The following is a 15,982-nucleotide window of genomic DNA, read 5'->3' on the forward strand; positions in this document are numbered from 1 at the left end:
AACATTTTCCAACTGAAAATTCTGCCTTTCGGTACAGGACACGGGTCAGTTGATGTACGAGTGCTATTGAACGAGCGCCGAAACAAACGGAAACGAAACCATTAATTGCCAAGAATACAATGGTGGCAGGAAAGCACATGTTAAGTTTAGTTTGTTAATTATGGCGTCACACACAATGGAGACGCTTCCGACGCAACCAGGCCCGGAAATGTGACGCTCGTTCCCTGTTTCAAACTCTCACCGTTATGAGAGAAGACTTTAATACTCATTAAATAAACGTAGGTACCCGCTATTACAAATTGCGGTAATTTCGCCTTAACCAACCCGCGTGTTGCGGTGTATTTATTCGTATGTAACACAGGCGACATCCTTGCAATTTAAATTACGTAAATAACCATAAGGTTTTTTTCTGTGCAAAACGTTCACTTGATAGCAGTTTCTGCGCGTTCACGTAAAAACAAAAATTCCGGCGAGAAAAAATTTGCATTCCACTTGGTGCATCGATTTTCGAAACGTGTAATACAGCTGCTTTCTTTTATGTCTCTAGAGCCTTTTTATACGCCTAAAAGAGGTCCTTGTTTTATTTAAAACCGCTTGTTGCAATTTAAATTGCTCCACGTGTTAAGTGTATTACAATAGTACTTGATTTATTTCTTTTCCACAAGCCAGAGTTAAATAGTATTGCGTTATGAATATAATAATAAAGGAAATGTGAGAGAACTATACATTTGGATGTTGGGGTACATTTATCAAGTGCTCTCAATATCGCATGATAGTTGAGAATCTCAAAAAATGACATTTACGAGAGTAACATGTACATGTAAAGAGTACCTATATTTTGTACTGTTTGGTATAAGGTATATTCTGAGCTTTTCTCGTCTAGAATTTCCTTACAAACGAAGAATTACCTATACTATAAACATTCTTTTTCTTGTGACGTTTCTATAAAACAGTGTAATGTGAACAACTATTTTAAGAGTGGTACATTTACAAATATTTGCATAGTTAACAAAACAACTATTTTTACCACCCGTAAGTTAGTAAAGGAAGTATATAGCATTGGGGTAAAAAGTGGTCCTTCATTTCTTCATTTTTTTTACGCAAATGCACGTTTTGAATCACCTGTAATCCGAATCAAACAAAATCTTGATGATGTCTGTCTGTTTATACTCTCATTTCCGGCTAAACGGCTGAACCAATTGGAACCAAATTCGGTACACATATTCTTAGACATAAAAGAAAGAGCAGAATTGCTTTTGAGCAGAATCGCGCACACACAAGTGTGTCAAAGAAACTGTAAATATTTCACGTTTTTCCACATTATGGCTAAACTATTGCATCGTGCGGGTGGTATCTGTTAGCCACAGCAACTTTTTTCCAGATCTTGTATCTGAGCAGAAAATTTCAGAAAAGCTCTTCGAGGAAAATCGTCTTATGTAGTGTTTGTGATCTAAGAATATGCGAGGGTGGTTTGAGACGAATGCTTCTACAGTTATGTGGAAAAGATTAATTAGCACCTAGACGTTAATGAGGAATCTGGTCGGTTCTGGCAATCTGGTATGGTAAGGATTGAATTAGATAATGTGCTTTTCGTTCAAAAAAAGTTATCCTAATCCTAAATCCATTTTTTTTTTAAATGCGTGAATTTACGGAGAAAAATTGCAAACTCAAAAAATCGAATCGAGTTAACGGCAATTTCTAAAACTTCTAGACTATATATACTGACAATAGAACATAATCTCAAATTTCAAATGGCACTATTGAATAGGTCCTAATTCAAACACCGTTAAACAACATTTCTTTATACAAGGTACGGTTTGGTGAAAAATTAGTTACTGCAAAACGTTTTCTTCGTCTTGTTAGACACCTTCCCACCAAAAACGGCTGGCAACACTTAAAAATTCGTCGGAAGGGTGCATCACAATATCGAGGAAGTATTTTTGAACACAATAAATTCACAGTGCCTTTTGAAATTTGAGGGATAGATTGAGATACAGAGATCACATGTAAGTCGTAAGTCGATAATGTAGGCAGCTGTGTAACGGTAGCTCCTGATTTAGATTTAATTTTTCGAATTTTTTAGAAAGAAAGTTGTTGCACTTGAATATTCAATTTTTCATTGGGATCATCTGAAGACTATCTAACACTAGAACCGCGGAAGCGGTCAATTTGACCGTTGCGCGTCTTTTTTATCTACTTCAAGCGCATCGTTGATAATAATCTTAAGTGACTCTATGACATTTCCTAAAAACATGTTTCCCAATCTTATTAATTTTTTAATTTTTTTCCGATTAGTTTTTCTAGTTAAGCGAAATTCAAGATCTCCCCATATAGAATATACTGAAGTCAAGTTGCTTACAAAAGTTGTAGTACACGAACCCACAGGGGATTATTATTATTATTATAGTGAAAAATAGATTAGGAAAAAGTGCGAAAATGTGATAACGTTTTTCATGAACTTAAAGGCGGCGTTTGACAGAACGGAAAGGTAAGTATGGAATAAATTATGGGAGATCGGAAAATAGATAGTGTTTTGGACTAAGACAGGGATGTCTACTTACCTCAACCTTATTTAACCTCTACATAAGAGACATGGAACAAATTTTAAGACAAGGTCAATGTGGAGGGATAGCATTGGGAAGAAGGAATAGATATGCCCCCCCCTCCCCCGGCATAAGCGGACGACCCAATGATAATGGCAAAAAGAGAAGAATGGAGAATGGAGTTACATGTATAGAAACGCCGAAGATGATCCAATTTGGGAAAGGGGAAAAAAGCAAAAGGGAGAAGAATGGAATGGGAGGTATGAACGAGTAACGAGTAGAGAGACAGGTGTGAGGAATAGGAGAGAGTAGTTTCAAGAATGAATTCAGAATAAGAAAATACCTGTTTAATGTTATGGGGTGGAAGGAATGGGATGAACTAGAAGGATAGAAAGAAAATACTACTATAAATAGGTATTAGGGCTAAACGGAAGGACACCGAATTGTATAGGTATAGGATGAAACATAATTGGAGAATATAGAAAGAGCGTAAGAATGCAGGGTGGTAATATTCGATGAAAGGGGTGAAAAAAAGTGAATTAGTGAATGCTTGGTGACGAGAATGAAGTAGAGGCAGTATGTTATGTTCCTAAGTCCAATCTATGCAAATACAGTTACCAATCGGACGTGCATTATCACAAAACTCGACATCGGAACGATATTAGAAAAAAAATTTGTCGACATGCATTTAATTAATATATTTATTATTTCATATTGACCTTTTTTTGTGTTGTCAAAATTTAAAAAATTACATAAAAATATATTGGAAAGCTCAACAGACGTATGGCATACGTTTATATGCTAGTTCTTACCTATGTAAAGAGAAAATTGCGGTGACAGACGTTTTCTAATCACCGCACAAACGGTCTATATAAGCATCTTGTCTTTTGTATTACAAAATTTACCAAAAAAACCGGAATAAATGTCATTGTCTATGCCGACAAATATTTTGCTAGAAAAAATATTATGAAAGAAATGGATACGGATGGGCTGAGATGTAAAAGGGGCATGGATGCACAAGTACAACAACAGAAGGTGAAGATAAAGTGCTCTCGATTAAGGAACTAATAAGGGAGTGGTTGCCGCAATACTTATGGGAGGGAAGAAAAAATATTAAGATAATGGCCAGGTTCAGATGCGGAAATGAAGAGAGACAGAGAATCTATTGAGAGAAGAGGAGGATATAGAGCACATGCTATGGGTGTGCAAGGAGGTGGAAACGGCAAGGTGAAGCAGAAGTGCGATGACGGTAGAAAGAGAGAAGTCGATGCGGTTTATTTTGTACCGATTGATTGACTTTTCTAAATCATAAGCTAAATCGACAAATTTTGCAAATTTTTACGTTTTCGTCGTGTGCACTTCTCTCAGGTAACTATACAAATAAAGTGCAGAAGGAATCGACAAATTTTGTAAGAAGTACAGAAAACGAGAGCATTTTTTGGTTTTGTGCGCTGCTCTCATCCATATATAAGTAAAATGCAGAAGCAGTCAACAAATTTGGCAAAATTTATAATAAACATAGAACGGTTTTTCGGGAGGTGCACTTTTTCCATTTCCCAAATAACAAAAATAAGAAATAAAAGACGTTGTTGCGCCAGGTGCACTGTCTCATTTAAGGTCCTGCAAAAATGCAGGTCTGCTCTGAAATTGATCTAATTGAAAACAACAATAAAACTTTTTTAGTTATAACACGGAAACACCTATGGAAATGGGGAGAAGTTCGTCTTTCATGGCGAACGGACGTGTTTTGATCCAGCTCCGGCTGATTTTAGTGTCTTTTGTGACTGTATAGGTTTAAAAATGTTTGTCCTGTGTGGCCGGGAGCGCACAAAAATGTGTAATTGTTTAGTGCTTATTTGATCGAAATCGGTTCAGTCATTCAGTGGTTGAGATTTTACGAATTTTTAAAGTATTAAGTTTAATCTCAAGATGCATAACGCGCGGGACTAATTAAATCGTGAGAAGACAGGGCAGGAACCTCCAATCAACAGAACAAAAAGGGCGTAAAGTTAAGATAAGTGCTTGCTTGCTTACTTACTTACTTACTTACTTAGAATTAAGGCTAAATTTTATTTAAAATTGAACAAAGGGGAAAAGATAGAATAGAGCGGCCCAAGTCACTGGGGCTACATTGAATATACCTACTTCGAAGCGGGGCGGAACAAATTGACCCTTGGGAAAGGAAATATAAACTTGTCAACCGGAGACATATAAAGAAACTATAGCCATAATTACCTACAATATTTAAACTCTCAAATTTCGGTTTAATAGGCATGATTGACAAAAAAGGAAACCTTTCTTACCAAATTTAAGCGGCTTTTTTTTCCTGTTTTTTTTACACTTTGTTACTCTCGTTAGTACCTTTAGTTTAGAGTCTCACAGAATAGAATATACGGGGTGGCCAAAGATAGAATGAAGGGACACGTCTCAGTGACATAACAACTAACTTAACTAAATTATCTCTCCTAGATATCTCTTTTAGCGATTAACAAACAGCACCCACCACCCAAATCAAAATTAAGACCTTAATGACAAGTATCAGCGATCAAATAGAAGTGCGATCAAAGAACACATCCTAGAATGCATCAGTATAAATAAGGACGGAGACTGCCTGTTTGGAACGATTGTGCACCAACGGAGGGGATTGCCAGGGACATCAGAACCTCTCAGGAAATCAAGCAAAGGATTAAAAAAGAAATCAACGCATACATCAAGGAAAACCTGGAAGATTTCTACCCACAATTGGTAGGAGACGTAGACGGATAGATGGAGAGAACCAGCAGAGTTACGGAAATCGTAATCAAGAAGCACCGAGGCATTGAGGTGGAGAAATTTGAAGGAAAAGCAAGAGTATATCAATGGCCCAAATCAAGATGAAAATAGGAAGACTAACAATCACAGGATGCCACATCCCCTCGGGCAAAAGAGGACAGGCGGAACTCAGAAATCGAAGTGAAACAACAGAAAAAAGTGCAGACAGAACCTAGGTATCATACTAGGCGGCTTCAGTACGCAACTAGGCAGACTGGACGAAAGTGAAGAGGAGGAAGGGAACACAGCAGACATATGGGCAAAAACAGTAGGATCGGACCACAAAACGGTAAAGGGGAAAGTCAAGAGGGAGGGGGGAGAACAAAGGACAAGGAGCACAGCGGGGAAACCGAAGGGTGGGATGTGAAACTTCTGTCAGGGGAGAAGAAAAGAAAGGAGCACCGAAAGGAGCAGTAAGAGATTAGAAGCAAAAAGGGGGAAGGGATACCATATCGGAAAAGATCGGCGAAACGCTCAAAGAAACAACAAAGAATACACTAGGGAAACAGAAACGCCCATGTGACCGAACAGAAAGCGGGCCAAAACCCACACTAACCTGAAACAAAGAAGGAGCTAAGGGAAGCCAAGGAAGAAGAAAACGGAGCCTATGAGCAACACGAAATCAAGGAATTCGCCGTGTTCGCGGAGAACATCGCCAAACTCAGACCAATGTAGAGGAATATGCAAATGTAATGGTATAGGCACATCAAAAAATACAAAAGGAGGAAACAAGGGGGAAACAGAAAATAATATACCAATGACAGCGTGGGCGATGCTGGGATTACCCAAATTCCTAATCAACAGAATCATAAACGCGTGGCAAAGGGAGTATACTAGTATACAATGGTTTTGGAAGAAACCCGAACACCAAAGAAAACCAGGGGGATCAAACAAGGATGTCCGCTTCCCCAAGGCTCTTCGCGATAGCACTTGACCACGCTATAGAACAAACAAGGATGGTGGTGACGAACTTTAGCACAGGCGGCCAATTACTACTACCGACATTACTGGCGTACGCGGACGATCTATTTGTAATCCCGGATAATTTATAAGACACTGAGGACATCGTCCAGGCCAGCGTGGTACCAGGTACACCTGGAAATGGTGGACCTACAAATACACAACGAAAAGAGCTACATGATGATAAGAGTGCCAAGAAACAACACCCCCAGTACAAAGAAGGAGAGAAGACCATAATAGCCGAGAAGGAGATAACCATGAAGCACAAGATCAAATATCTGGGAACGTACATAAACAGCACCCTCAGCAGGCACAACGTAGTGCAAGACAGAATAACCAACGCATTCAGAAGCACACACGGAATCTGGAACTTCTTACGAGAGAAGAAAATACCGGGCAGCTGGAAAATGATGATTTACAACACGAACATAGCACCGACAATGTTATACGGAATTAACACTTCAGCGCTAACAAGGAGCAACAGACGAACATTGAGGAGGGCGGAGTGGAAGGCACTCAGGATACTGAAGAAAACAGCAACCTCACAAGAAAGCAGAGAAGAGAACTACTAGAAGGAAAGACGATTACCAGGAGACTGAAGATGATTCAGATGAGATACTGGACATACCAACAAGAGGAACAAAGACCATATCATACGGGCTGCCAAGATTCTGTGTGCCTCGGAATGGAAGGTACGCCGACCCTGCCACACATGGAGCACCACCATAAACCAAACGGTAGAGGTCTCGGGGATTACCATGGGAAGATGGCGAAGAAAAGAGCAAAGACACACATCAAGGAAGAAAGAAAGCAGAAGAATACTGGAGGTGGAGGAAGAAGCAAAGGGGAGGAGGAAAAGGGGACAGAAAGTAACGCAGGGAGAGGACAACAATAAAAAGGGCCTAACACGAGGGAAAACCGAGAAGGGAACGAGACCAAAGGATAGGAACATCGGAAGCCAATGAACGCCCGGAGAAGAAGCTATCACTAGAGTTCCCTCTAAGGCAGAATACCAGTGGCGAAGCTGTGGCCGTACCCGTTCGGGTCGGATAACACCCAGTTAGCCGCCCCCCCCCACAACCCCCCCAATCCACAAAATCCACCACATTGTTTGGCATATGTCGCGGCCCAGCGCGATGGCAACAAAGTAGTGGAGAAACGTCCCTGATAGTGTCTACCAGGGCCGCATCCTCACGACAGTTGACTAAATCCTGGGAGAGGCATATGTCAAAGTTTCAAGTTTCAAGTTTCAACACGGAAACACCTATGGAAATGAAGTCGTGAAGGGTGGCGACACAGTGCCAGTTTCTTATATCGTTTCTGATTAAAAAATTGTCATATGTATGAGATTGCATTTTTTTCCTAAAAAAATAATATGAATACTCTAAGCAAACAAAAATGAGTTGCTGTCGAGTCACCTTTGGAATTCATGTTTACATGGGAAATCGTACTTAACTTGAACTTACAAAGGCGACTTGACCGCCACTCATTTTTGATCGCCCGTTATAAGAAAGCGACCAAACTGTGACAAAATATAAGAGTTGGATCTTTACGATACAGAACGAACATTTTGGGAATTGTTAATTTAGTGCTTATATTGCATCGTACACCACTGGCACGGCAATAATACTATTGGCAGTTTGGTAACATTTTCGGAAAAAAGCATACTAAACTCTTTTAAAGGATTTGAGCTGTCGAATTTTCCTCACTTGTAATTAAGTTATATTCACACAAACGTTAATTTCGTTATCTTTTACGACTAGAAGTGTAAGTAGATATAAAGAAAAACTATAAAAACAAACTTCAACATTTTAGTGTGACCTACGGACTAAAATTCTTATTTATTTTTACAAAGTTGCAACTTAATTAAAGGGAAGTTGTAAAGGCTTGCAAGAATTCTGCTGAAAAGAAAATGTAATATTCATGTCAAATTTGACACGACATCATTATTAGTGGATCACCCTAAAGGGACATATTCTCCCATATAATCTAGTTTTACGGTAGATTCAAAATGCCCGCGCTTACAAGGCGTATTAAATCAATTATGATTGACTCAACGATTGTAAAGAATCACTTCCTAGACCGCGATTGGTTCCGCTCCGGCACGTGACACTTATTTGTTCCTCTTTATGTTACCACATTAATTCTAGATCATTGAGCTTGTTTTGTTTATTATTAGAAGAGTTCTAAGCTACGCTACGATTTTCGGTTCAAAAATTGAACATGAACAATGAAAACGGGGTGATTTTCTTCAGGCAATTAATGATGCCGAAATAGTAATTTATGAAGTTTTCCAGATAAAATTGACCACAAATGGTACGTGCAAATTTACATCTTGCAGGCGCATCCAAGAGCACCTCTATCGGCCGCTAAGATGAATGCACAAATTGGATTTCAAACAGAACTAAGCAGAAATCATATATCAAACGCAATAAGATATATGAATCACTGAGACACATTTTATGCAAATTACTTAAAATCTCATACATACAGATTGCAAACTCCGCTAATGTCACCATTACGGACTCTTTCATAAGGAACCCTGCGACGCTCTTGCTTACAGTTCGCTTTGGAGCATATATCCATATTAATGTTACCATATTTCATTATCTCATTCATATGGAAATCTCAAACAATTAGTCAAAATTCCGCCGTTGTTGTTGTTAGACGAAATTATTGAATAATTTCGATTAACGTGACGCGCAAAACTTTATTTCGATGAAATGACACCGACGCCGGCCGCCGAAAAGACGTGAATATCAAACAACCGTTTAACGAAATTAAAGATAACCAGATTTTTTGCCTCCATATGTAATCCGATTAGTTCATATTTAAAATAGGACGTCACACCCTTCTCAGTACTGCGCCTTGTCTAATAAATCAGTAATTACACTTATCTAATCTTCTTGTTCCAATGCGTTCATTTGGATTTTAGGTTTTAGTTCAATTTACGGCCAGCTAAACTTTAATCATATTTTCAAATCTATCGGATTTTACTTTTGTTCGCTTCGTGTAAATATTTAATTTATAACGAGTTTTGGCCGCTTGGGTGCTTGAATATCCTACAGAAAATGTGCTACTCTACCCCATTACTTTTAGAAATTATATCCCTGCATATAATTATGTACTGTAGTTGTAATTAGCTCTTTAGCGTATTGCAAGGCCACCCACGGCAGTTACAAGGGTGAAATTGTATTCCATACATAACCCCACGGATGTACCTTTCTAATACAAAAAAACCCGTTCGGAAAAATAACTGTGTGTTCATTATTTTTTAGTCACTTGAAAAGGCAACTTTATATGGGATCACCCTATAAATTTAAAAATCACTATACAGAATGAGGCTGGTTGAATGACCACTGGTCCAAACCAAATCAAAAAACAAAAAATTTAGCAGTATTAAATATAAATGTACAGTATCTTACTACATTAGAACTATTTGTACAGTAAAAAAAATTGTTGCTCGTTTGAACAATTATTTGACTATTTGTAAAATTACTCTACCTTTGGAAAAATAATTGCAAAAAATATTATGCCCATTAACAATTATTTCATTTTCAAATAAAATGCAGGCGGTAAAATGACTGATTGTACAGTAAAAGAAGTATAGTAGCACTGCACCGTGTGTTTGTGCAGTTACTCGAATACAGATAAAACGTGAATAGGCCATGAAGAGTGGTATATCAAGAATTAGGGGCTGATGGTGTATTTAAGGGCATGCCTTGGTACTCCTATAGTACTAACACTGCATTAGAATCAACCAAATGCGTTATAAAAGATGGCTGTCTGTCGCTGTCACGTTTCTGTGTATACTAATAAACTAAACAAATACAAAAAACGAGCTCCTGGGTATGGCCAGCATGTGCAAAACCAAATTTTAAACCTGATGTTAGTTTTGCTTTTATTTAAAGTGTATATGTATGAAATTTCATTTAATTGCTTCCATAAATAAGAAAGTTGGCACTGCACATCCTACACAAAACCAAATTTTAAAAATGGCAATACATTTGCTTTTATTCCAAGTGGCTATGTATCAGATTTCATTTAAATACCTTCATAAATAAAAAAGTTTGCAATTCGGTTTCTAAATGGTCGAGATGCGAAAAGGGCACTGTGAATGTGGATCGATTAGGCTCAATTTTTGGAATTACGTTTTATATGGCTAAAGCTATACGCATATTGAATTTCATGCAATTCGGTTCATAACTCACGGAGATGTCAAAAGGGCCTTCTTTATTTTTTAGGCTACATTGCCAATTCATGAACTCCGATCCAAAAATTTAATCAAAGAATCCATCTACTAAATTTTATCGTAATCCGTCCATTCGTTATCGAGATATCGTACTAACGGACGGACAGACGGACAGACACCGCAAAATTATAAACTAGCTAGGAGCTCGTTAATAATGAAAATAATCCAGTTCTACTCGAAGAAATACAAAAAAAAACATTTTCGAATTCAGTGACAATCGATCTCAATTTATGGACTGATGGTTTTCAGACCCCGAAAAAAAATAATCAGTATAATGTATTTGAAAAATACTTGATGAAGTTGCTATTTTGAAAAATCCTTGCCAGTGGGATACCTCTACGCTCACACTGATTGTATCATTGCAATTTATAACAATCAGAAGTGTGTGTTATTTGGGAAGAATTGTGGTGCTTTTCAATAGTTCAAATTGTAAAACGTAGGTCTCTATCATCAAGAAAAATTTTACCTTTCTTAGTTTACAGGAGTACTATAGGCAAAATACATGCAATTTTTGCATACAGAAGATATCTAACTGAAAACGAATAAAACAGTGCATATATCCCGTGATCCTAAACCGCTACCCAAAAACTTCCCGAAAGCACATCTGCGAACGTTGTACGCGAGATGTTAAAAATTTCCATAAGCCTGAAAGTCAGCGACTTGCTTCAATTGCAGGAATTAAAGAGGGACAATTTTTTACATTCTTGCATTTTATTGCAAAATACAGTGAACCTAGTAATTAACACTGAATTAACTTCTCTATTTACGTGCGTCATTTGAACGTTTGTTAAGCGACCCAGGAAAGCGATACAAGCTTTATAAGGGAGTCGATGGTGTTTGTTTGTCAGTCTGTCCGTGAACAGGAAAACTGCCGAACGGTTAGTCCGATTTGGTTCAAACTTACCATATTTGACGTACATATATATCACGTGTAACCTTATTGAAAACGGGTCAAATCCAATGACCCCGTAGGGTCACACCGAGGTGCTCTGCCGCTTTTTTAGATCCGCTTTAGGGGTTTATTTAGATTTAGATTTGTTCATTATAAAATGAAGGTAGGTAATTCATTTAGTTGTTTATTGCGTTAAAATATCTTAGAACAGTAGGTTTATTTCTATTGCATTTAGATTTACGAATCGCTCTTTTAAGGGTGTTGTCAGAATTTTATTTGGATTGTTTCAACATGTAAACGTACTTAAATTTGTATAAAATTTTTGGAAATTCTTGCTAGCCTACAAAAGGAAGAATAAAAGGAGTTTTTGTTTCAAAGAAAAGCTGGAAGGAAAATTACATACGCTCCAAAACATATTGAGGTATAACTTTCAAAATATTTATCCAAATTTTTATTATATTTTGATAATAATTAATGAGACACCAGTGAAAGTGGAATCAATTGAATTCTTCCCTTCATTTATACCATTTTTTTACCTGTGCTAGCTGGGAGCCAACGTACCAAAAAGATAAATTACAAGGGTACAGTAACATAAGACGGCAATGAGATCAACAGAAGAATTTACACCACGATCTTGAGAATGGGCACTATGGAACCACTGGTCTAAATCTATTCCTAATTTTTGTTACCCTTACCTTAGGACCATACTTAGCAGCTGCAATCTTGGTACCAAATGATAACGTCGTTACTATGGGGTAAATTTCCATATTTCCAAAGAAAATGTGGTTCCAAATAACTCGATAAAAAATGGATTGAAGATATCTTAACTTGATGCAACAACATTTAATCGACCTGATCTCCATAGTGTACCATCTTGATCGTTTTCCGAGCGTTAAGGGCCAATTTTCAAGAAAAGCACTCAAATACGTCAATTTTGGAATTGACAGAAAATCGAAGCTGCAAGAATGCTCGTTTCTGATCATTAAACACACATTTTGATTATTATGTCATATAACAGTCCTGATATAACAACATCGTCCAGATCAAAAGACTTCTTTCAAAGTCAAGTTAAGAAAAATTTTATGTCAAAGGGCGAATGATTTTTACATTGTTTTTGAGACAAAATACATCTTAATCTTTGTGGCATAGAAAAATAACGAATTTCTTTAATGTGGAATATTTTAGAAACAACGCGACCTTAAAAAAATACTTTTCCAAATTTGCACGATGAAGGGCTCTCCAACAATATACCATGACGATTTGAAAATTTAGTTTTAACTGGCTTAGTGTTGTTTTCAATGCCATCGTCTTGGAATAACTCCTCACGCTGCGAGCTTTGAAAACTGGTCTTCTGTAAGTAGAATGGGGTAATGGCAGTATGGTACCCACTTGATAAAGCAGTTTCTAGTTTCGAAATTATTCTTCACAATAATTACCCTTATTGTTTAAGATTAGCCATTATACCTAGCAACAGCCAAATTAATAGCTATATGGTTCGTAGCTGTGAATGGCAGTATGCAATAAAAAGGCTAAGGACAATTGCAATCTGAGCAGATTTGGACAGATGTCTTTGAAAGTTCATATCCACTTCCAAAATATTACCCCTGGATTGGCGTATTTCCACACAAAAAGACGGTATAATCAATAAACATTGTTAGAATTTTATTTTGATATTAGTGCCATAAAGTACTTTATAGCATTTTCATGTGTGCGATTCTAACATGTTACAGCAGAATGTGTTTGGGATACTAAAACTAACAAAAGAATATGAGAACTTCAAACGTAAAACATGGAAGGTTGAATCCACTGCTTAAATTAGAAGTTTTTGGTTATGTGATGATGATATATGTATGTAGCAATATGGCGGATAGTATGCTAGCTGAGAAATGCGGTCAGAATCCATTTACGAGATTAAATTTCTGATTCATTGTAGCGGAATGGAGAGTTGTCACATATGTCGACTTGGTCTTTGGCTAAGTGGATAGTTAGGTTATGAGGGAACGCTTTAAAGGGAAAAAACTGATTTACGTTTAAAGTGTGCCCGAGACGCACAAAAATTGAACGCCGCGCCGTACTTACAAGTTTTCAAGGGGCACTTCATAAAATTGGTGACGTGTCGCATCAAAACAACATATTTTTGTTTTTATTTTCAATAAGGCAATTGCGAAAAGCTCTGTAAATCATTTATATGTAGACGTATTTATGATACTCGCGCGCTGACAAACAATTTTGATTGATATTTCGCGAGGCAGCGCAAACATTTTTTTATTGCCAATTTTGTCACGGTTAACATTTTTGTTTCGTATATCCTCGATTAAATGTGGCGGCGATTTTGTAGCGTTTTTAATTTGGGCATCGCAACAATAACACTAAGTATTCTAATCTGGCCTTTTGCGGAGAGGACGTTCTCGTGTTAAGGGATGTATTCGAAGTAAAATGGGGTGCATACATTACTTCCCAAACATACATATGTATATCTTTAAATTGATTTGTCACAGGCGAATAAAGTCGCGGTTGTAATGTTTTTCAGTGATAACCATCAATGAATCCAGAAATTCTCAACATTTCCTCCCTAGCAAGATGTCGCCATTCAATTAAGTCGTTGAGGAGCGCTTCCTTGAACGCCCGCAGCTATTTAAGAGCCACGAGTACTAATAAAAGTGCAGCTTCTCAAGGCAATTGCGAGGGTAATAAGGGAAACGTTTTGAGACTCCTGTATTTTTGAAGGACCCCTAGAAGTATTGACGACTGTATTTAGTAATAGAATGTTATCGCAACCAAGCATTCTACTAATAAATTTCTGATATAAATCGTATTTAACATTTTATTTTCCTATTTTCCTCCCGCGATGTCGCCCCTCCATTCAATTTAAGATGCAATTTTTTACAATTTTAAAAATGACGATTAAGTAAATGAGGCGAATTTGTGTTGTAAAAGGAAATTGTGGCAAACAAACATTTATAATAAGGATGACGAACGTGGAATTAAGTCAAAAATTCTTATTCCGAATTCAATGCGGGCCCCGCTTAAATAATAGGCTAATGCGATGTTATCTTATAAAGTGATATTATGAAGACTTTGTATTAAGATACGCCATTCTTGCTTTAATTAAGATGAGATGCTTAATTGCACCGAGATTTCTACACTGTTATTTTTGCTACTACCCTTTTCTCCTGAAACTCGCCATAGTTTAGTTCAATTGTTGTACTTTCGCTTAGTTTTCTTCACTGAAAGCATTGTTAAAAAAATGAGCACAAACACCATTCTACTAGGCATCTATCCCTATGGAAATACTTGCTTTTGTAGTTACTTTTGATGAAGGAGATCTAAAATATCACAGAATAGACAAAAAAGGCAGAATCGAATGCATATCAGAAGCTTAAAGTAAAAGCTGCTTGTCCTAATTTTGCGATTATTCTCTTAGCTTATTCCGTTCATGACGTATATATTCTTGAAATGCAAAACACATCAGAAAATCGAAACCGAATAGTAATCTCGAATAGCTCATCAGAAACTAATTTGCAAAATTGCCTTAACAAAATTAAAAAGAGAATGGTGCTACTGAATACACAGTTTCTGATTATTTTAGAAGCAAACCGTAAGATTATTACAATGCGCATATTAAATCCGAAGAAATCAATGAAAGCCATCTTACGTTAATTATAATTATGACCATAGTCGATTTTCAGCCCTTATTATTTCTCATTAAAAAGTTTTAGTGGAACAATTCCAACCATCTGACATTATTCAATATTTACGCTTCAACATGTTGGAATGGTAATAAGGGCGTAAATATTGGGGGACGAAGAGTTGTATCCATTCGGTTTGCTGATGACACTCTCCTGTTTGCAGAAAATACAGAAGGTCTGAGTGTATTAATTAAATAACATAATAATTTGTATGACTAAGTGTGCCAATTGTGGTAGTAAATTTAAACGCCTTCCCTCGTATGTACCTAAAAATGTACTTACTAGAGAAAGAGAAACGGAACAGGTAACTGCTAACAGAACGAGGGTTGTTTTTCATATTTTCATGTTTTTCATCCGACGATAATCACTCGAGGGCGAAACATGCACTATAAAACAAACAAACGGGATCTTCCATACAATTTTCAATTCGAATGATATATCAAAAATGACACTATCATGGTAACAATTAAGAGATTTAAAAAAATGGTTTTACGGTAATTTCAATATTCTGTTTCCCTTCATGACAGACGAAAAATAATTGCCATTGTCCTTTGGCAACATTTATATAAAAAATCTTACTTCAAAACCATATATTTTGGGTAAACAACGTCATGTTAAACGTTATTTCAAAAAAATGATGCGACGCCCTGTGTATGAAAATATTTCAATTTGTTAAGTGAAAATCTGGTGGATTATTTATGAAATAAACACAGAGTTGGTTTATTGTATTTGAATTTGTATCTCAGTGTTTTTTTTTTGTTTATTTAAGGCGTCGACTACTTGGTCATTAGCCTATTGTAAATACTGTATAAATCATAACATGTCGAATATATTT

This window comes from Photinus pyralis, unplaced genomic scaffold (assembly GCF_008802855.1).
Source record: "Photinus pyralis isolate 1611_PpyrPB1 unplaced genomic scaffold, Ppyr1.3 Ppyr1.4_LG10, whole genome shotgun sequence".
NCBI lineage: Eukaryota > Metazoa > Arthropoda > Insecta > Coleoptera > Lampyridae > Photinus > Photinus pyralis.